The sequence below is a fragment of the Loxodonta africana genome, chromosome 11, assembly GCF_030014295.1.
Source record: "Loxodonta africana isolate mLoxAfr1 chromosome 11, mLoxAfr1.hap2, whole genome shotgun sequence".
In the NCBI taxonomy this organism is placed as follows: Eukaryota; Metazoa; Chordata; class Mammalia; order Proboscidea; family Elephantidae; genus Loxodonta; species Loxodonta africana.
Genome location: NC_087352.1, coordinates 15,105,758 through 15,112,704, shown reverse-complemented (window position 1 = coordinate 15,112,704; position 6,947 = coordinate 15,105,758). Strand labels below are relative to the sequence as shown.

The following is a 6,947-nucleotide window of genomic DNA, read 5'->3' as shown; positions in this document are numbered from 1 at the left end:
GAGTCAATTCTGACTCATGGCGGCCCCATGTGACAAAGTAGAACTGCCCCATAGGGTTTTCTAGGCTGTGATCTTTACGGGAGCATATCACCAGGTCCTTCTCCCATGAAGCTGCTGAGTGGGTTTGAACCACCAACTTTTGGTTAGCAGCTAAGTACATTAACTGTTTGCACCACCCAGGAACTCCAGCTAATGTTTATTGGCAATTATTCTTTTCCAGTCAAAGTCCTCACTGGATCTTCACAACAGCCCAATAAGGCAGAGATTATAATTTACAACCCTCACCACACCCAGTTTTTTACAGTTAAGAAAACCAGGGCACAGAGGACGACTTGCCTGAAGTGATGTGACTACTAACTGGTGGAGTCATTGTTGTTAGTTACTCTCAAGTTGGTTCCGACTCATGGTGACTTTATGCATAACAGAACAAAATGCTGCCCGGTCCTGCACCATCCTCACAATTGTTGGTAGGTCTCATTTTGAGTGCTTTCCAATCTAGGGAGCTCATCTTCCAGCACTATGTCTGATGATGGTCTATTGTGATCCACAGGGTTTTCACTGGCTAATTTTCAGAAGTAGATCACCAGGCCTTTCTCCCTAGTCTGTCTTAGTCTAGAAGCTCCTCTAAAACCTGTCCATCACGGGTGACCCTGCTGGTATTTGAAATACCGATGGCATAGCTTCCAGCATCATAGCAACACGCAAGCCACCACAGTAAGACAAACCAACGGATGGTGGAACTGGTGGAGACTAGGTTCAAACTGAGGAAACCCCACATCAGAGACTGTTTTCTCAACCTTCCAGCTAAGCTTTTTTGGGGCCTATTGTATACAGCCAAAAAATCATAGACACAATATTGATAAAACCCAACCAGTATCGTCGAGTCGATTCCGACAATACTGATAGTACCTTGAAATTGTCACTTCCTTGTACAAGTGAGTTACCCCCTCTGGGCCTCAGTTTCTTTATCTTTGAAATGGCACCCACCTCCTAGCTTTGCTGTGAAAATCCAACAAGCTCATGTGTGCTTAGCGCTACATGAATGTTAGTTGATTGAGGCCCACCTCCTCCAAAAGTAGTTACTACTCAAAAACCAAACCCATTGCCAACGAGCTGATTCTGATTCATAATGACCCTACAGGACAGAGTATCACTACCCTATAGGGTTTCCAAGCAGTGGCTAGTGGATTTGAACTGCTGATCTTGTGGTTAGCAGCCAAGCTCTTAACTACTGCGCCACCAGGGCTCCATGTAATATATTTATAATATATGATATATTATCCTCATTTTGTAGACACAAAAATGGAGGCTAAGAAGTTGCTCAGGTCCCCTGGCTCCGGAAACTGACTGATCTCCAACCTCCTGCCTCTGCTGGGACCTGTTTCTGAACTCTGAAACCTCTTTTGGAGGAGTTGCTGGATCACCTGGGGTCCTTCCTCTGTCTCTCTGTGTCTGTATCTTCTCCCCTTTCATAAAGTCACCACTCAGATTGGATTAGGACCCATCCTTCTCCAGTACCACCTCTTGTTAACCTAACTGATAACATCTTCAAAGACCCCATTTCCAAACAAGGTCACATTCACAGGTACAGGGGTTAGGACTTCACAGAGCCAAACCATTTCTGCGGTCATTTTATGATAAAACCACAGATGCTAATATTTTGTTACAAATGTCGGGGGAACAGATATCGAGGATGGTCACATAACATGACTGATGTACCTGGTATCCCTGAATTGCGCACACGAAAGATGTTGAATTGGTAAATGTGTTATTGGTATTTTTAGGACTACAGCAGAGAAATGTCACAGTAACAGCTGCTGCTGGCTATTTCTGCTTCTCTCAGTCACAGCTCACCAGGCTTTGCTAGCATGACTGCTAATGTTTACGGCCTTTCATCTTTACCAGTTTTGATCTTCGCAAGCTTCTCACTTTCCAAGTGAAGGAACAAGGAGAGATTTTCACGTGAACACAGCCAAACACTGGTACAGGCTGGGCTCTCAGCCAACCCCATCTGACTCCAGGCACTAAGAGATTTCTTTCAGACCATGGTGTTGTTATTGTTCTTGTTGTTGTGCCGTCAAGTCACAACACAACACAGGCCGCTGGACCAATAAGCAACATCATGATAAACAGAAAAGATTGAAGTTGTCAAAGAATTCATTTTACTTGGATCCACAATCAACGCCCATAGAAGCAGAGGTCAAGAAATAAACAACAAAATGCATTGAGCAAATCTGCTGCAAAATACCTCTTTAAAGTGCTCAAAAGCGAAGAGGGCACTTTGAGGACTAAGGTGCACCTGACTCAAGCCATGGTATTTTCGATCGCCTTGTATGGATGCGAAAGCTGGGAAATGAATAAGGAAGATCGAAGAATTGATGCCATTGAACTGTGGTATTGGCAAAGAAGATTGAATATACCCTGGACTACCAGAAGAATGAACAAGTCTGTCCTGGAAGAAGTACAGCCAGAATGCTCCTTGGAAGTAAGGATGGTGAGACTTGACTCATGTATTTTGGACCTGTTATCAGGAGGGATCAGTCCCTAGAGAAGGACATCATGTTTGGTAAAGTCACAGATCAGCTAAAGACGAAGACCCTCAACAAAATGGATTGACACAGAGCCTGCAACAATGGGCTCAAACATAGCAACAACTGTGAGGATGGGTCAGGACCGGGCAGTATTTTTTCTGTTGTACATGGGGTCACGATGAGTCGGAACTGACTCAATGGCACCTAACAACAAGGCCACTGCAGAATTTTGTTAGAATGCAAAACAAAACAAGGTCACTCTGTGTTATGGGTTGAATTGTGTCCCCCAGAAAGATATGCTGAAGTCTTTACCCCGTGCCTGTGCCGGTGATCTTGTTTGGAAATGGGGTCTTTGAAGATGTGATCGGTTAGGTTAACATGAGGTCATACTGGAGTAGGGTGGGTCCTACACCAATCTGAGCGGTGTCCTTATAAAAGAGGAGACAGAGGGACAGAGAGACAAGGAAGGACGCCATGTGACGCAGCAGCTGCAAGCCAAGGGAAGCCTGGAGAAAGGTGTGGAACAGATTCTCCCTCAAACCCTCCAAAGGAATCACACTCCCAACCCCCGATCTCAGGCTCCAGCCTCCAGAACCGTGGGAGAATACCTTTCTGTTTTTGGAAGCCACCCAGTGCATGGTATTTCATTACAGCAGTTCTAGAAAACCAGTACGCTGTGCCATCCACAAAATGCCAAGCTTCCCTTCTTTGGGCTAAAGTGAGTGACTGCTACTTTTTTTTTTTTTTACCGATTACAGCTTTTTCTCCTTGTTCTAGTCTGCCTTCCCTATGATACCCAATCATAGAATTGCTCCTGCTTTCTAACAGCATCCAGTCTTGAGTGAACCTTCTGCTTCTTAAACCTCTCAAAAGTCACCAACTAAAGCCTAACTCCTATGAAAGGTTCTTTCTAACAGTCTTACTTAGAGACCCATGGTATGTGTTTGCCATCTTTGCAATGAGTAATAGACCCAACTTGTTCAGCTTGAAGTGGTTCTGGTGGTCTTTGGCTGAAGGGCTTTGACATTCCTAAGGGTTTTGCTGACATCTATCTGATTTAATCATTGCAACAACTACGATAGATAAAGATCACTTGCTTTTTCTTGAATCTATGTGTTTCCTAGGGAGGCAATTCATAGGGTTTAAACTTCAGGGAACATATAAAATTCTCTCAGTCACCCATGACCCTAATCACCCCATGACCCTCCCCACAGGCAACCCATGTTGTAAGGATCTTGTAAAACCTACAGATATATTTTATGAGCATCCAAGCAACCATGTATAAATACCTTTTTCTTCTCCTTTTTCACACAAAGTGTAGCCTAGTCTCCATACTGTTCTTTTGCACTTTGCTCACTGTATGGATTGAATTGTGACCCAAGAAAATATGTGTTGTAAATGCTAACCCTATAGTTATAATCCCATTTGGGAATGGGTTTGTTGTTTTTGTTGTTATCTTAATGAGACAGTATTAGTGTTGTTGATGTTGTTGTGTGCCCTCAAGTCGATTCCGACTCATAGCAACCCTACAGGACAGAGTAGAACTGCCTGCCCCATAGGGTTTCCAAGGAACAGCTGGTGGATTCAAACTGCGACCCTTTTGGTTAGCAGCCTGAGCTCTTACCCAGTTCAGCACCAGAGCTCCAGCATTAGTGTAGAGTGTGTCTTAAGCCAATCTCTTTCAACATATGAAAGACCAGATTAAGCAAGCAGAGATGGGGGAGACAGACACCAGGTCACATGCAAATCACCCAGGAGTAGAAGCTCAGAAGAGACAAGGATCTTCTCCCAGACCTGACAGAGAGAACGAGCCTTTCCCTGAAACTGGTAGTCTGAATTCAGACTTCTAGCCTCCTAAATTGTGAGAAAGCAAATTTCTGTTTGTTAAAGCCACCCACTTGTGGTATTTCTGTTATAGCAGCACCAGGTACCTAAGGCAGTCACTTTACCGCAGACCTTGGAGAACTTCCCAAAGCAGTACATGATAAGCTTCCCCTCGGTTCCAAAGATTATTATTACCATTATGTAAATGAGAAGACGGAGGCTCAAAGAAAGGCAGAGGTGCTGTGAAACCTGTGAGAGGCAGAGCCCGATGGGACTGCCTTGATTTTCTAGGTCTTGCCAGTTTTCCGCCTTTGATACGCAGAAAAGATACCACTTTTCTCTCTCTTCTTTTGGCGGGAAATATTTGAGTTTTCCTTCTCTGACAGGCTTCCACCTTACACAGGTTCCTGCTTTCGTAGGTTTTACAGTCCTTGACCATAATCATCCAACCAGCAAGATGAAGAACTAGAGCCCAAGGCTTTCCAAATTCTCTATCCTGTACCAGCCACTATCGTATACATTCAGTCGAATTTGTTTTCTGCCTCCTAGGCCTCCCCTTCTTCCTCTTTCCTCCCCTCCTCCCCTCCCCTCCCACCTTGCTGCCTCACCTGCATTCAGCCGGTTCAGACAGAGAGCCAGGGACACCCAGCCTTCCAGACTTCTCATGGCCCCTGATTGCCTGCGGGTAGCATGCACGCAGCAACAGAGCCTGTGGCTTTATACGTTCCCATTCCTGCACCACCTACTCCAGCCGCTCCACAGCACACAGACAACTCCTTAGCATTTCCTCCCGTACCTTCAATCTCAGGACTAGTAGAAAAACCAGGGGCATCGCTCTTAGAAAGGAGCCCTGGTAGCACAGCCGTTAAGCGCTCGGCTGCTAACCAAAAGGTCAGCAGTTAGAACTCACCACAGGTTCCCAGGGAGATGTGGCAGTCTGCTTCCGTAAAGATTACAGCCTTGGAAATTCATGCAGCAGTTCTACCCTGTCGTATAGGGCCACTATGAGTTGGAATCGTCTCGAGGGCAGCAAGGGGTAACCAAAAGTTGGTGATTCAAAGCCACCCAGCGGCGGCGGTGTGGGAGAAACAGACCTGGCAATCTTCTCCCATAAAGATTACGACCAAGGAAGCCCCGTGGGGCAGTTTTACCCTGTAACACTTGGGGTCTCCTAAATCAGAAATCAACAACAAAAGCAAACTCAACAACAAAAGGAAGAAGGGAGACAGGAAAGAAAGAAAAGAGGGAGGGAGAGAGGGAGGAAAGTAGAAATGACATCAGTTAAATTTGAATTTCAGTGCTTGCTTCGGCAGCACATATAATAAAATTGGAACGACATACAGAAGATTAGCGTGGCCCCTGCGCAAGGATGACATGCTAACTCATGAAGCATTCCGTATTTTTTAAACTTTCACAAAAAATTCAATAAACCTTTTTAAAAAAAAGAAAACACCAAAAAAATTGAATTTCAAATAAACATAAATTTTTTTAGTATAAGTGTGTACCATGCAAGAAGCCCTGGTGGCGCAGTGGTTAAGGGCTCGGCTGCTAACCAAAAGGCTGAAGGTTCGAATCCACCAGCGGCTTCCTAGGCAAACGCTGTGGCAGTCTGTTTCCGTAAAGATCACAGCCTTGGAAAAGCTATGGGGCAGTTCTACCCTGTCCTATAAGGTCACTATGATTGGAATCCACTCGACCACAACAGATTTGTCACTCTCAGAATGCAACAGTTCTGAAAGTGTGGTCCCTGGACCAGCACCATCAGTATCAGCTGGGAACTCGTTGGAAATGCAAATTATTGAGCACCGCCCCCCCCCAACCTTTTGGAAGGAAAAATAAAACCCCTTGCTGAAACTCTAAAAGTTGGGCGGGCAACCTGCGTGTCATGTGATTCCGGTGCTCACTGAAGTTTGAAAGCTGCCGACTCCTCTATAAAATATATATATATATATATATATATATATATATATATATATATATATATATATATATTTTGCCTGAAACTTTCACATCCGCTTGCTCCCTTGATTATTTTTTTTCCACCAATTCAACAATTTCCACGTGTACAATTCAGTAACATATCCTTCACTTTGTGCAACCATTCTCGCGATCCTTTTCCAAATTATTTCACCACCATTAACATAAACTCAATGTCCCCAAAGCAAAACTTCCCCCTCCCTCCCACCCCTGGTGAACACTAACAATCCCTGGTTTCTGTACATTTGCTTATTTCCTGTTAGTGAGATCATACAGGGTTTGTCCTTTCGCAACTGACTGATTTTGCTCAGCATGATGTTTTCAAGGTTCCTTCATGTTGTGGAGTGCATCAGGACTTCGTTTCCCCTCATGGCTGAGTAGTATTTCATTGTGCGTATAAACCACACTTTGTTCAGCCATTCTTCTGTTGATAGACATTTCAGTTGTTTTCACATTTTATCTATGGTGAAAAGTGCTGCAATGAGCATTGGTGTACAGGTTTCTGTTTGTGTTCCTTCTTTCACTTCTTCTTGGTATCTACCTGAGATTGGGATTGCTGGGTCACGTGGTAGTTCTTTGTTCAACTTTTTTGAGAAACCACCGAACTCTTTTCCA

General features: G+C 44.4%; 1 non-coding gene across 1 annotated transcript; it reads left to right on the top strand.

The window, feature by feature from the left end:
* The first annotated feature begins 5,652 nt into the window (after positions 1 to 5,652).
* LOC111749658 (U6 spliceosomal RNA) lies at positions 5,653 to 5,759 on the top strand. The gene has a single exon (XR_002784858.1). It is a non-coding gene; the product is annotated as a U6 spliceosomal RNA (small nuclear RNA).
* The last annotated feature ends 1,188 nt before the right edge of the window (positions 5,760 to 6,947 follow it).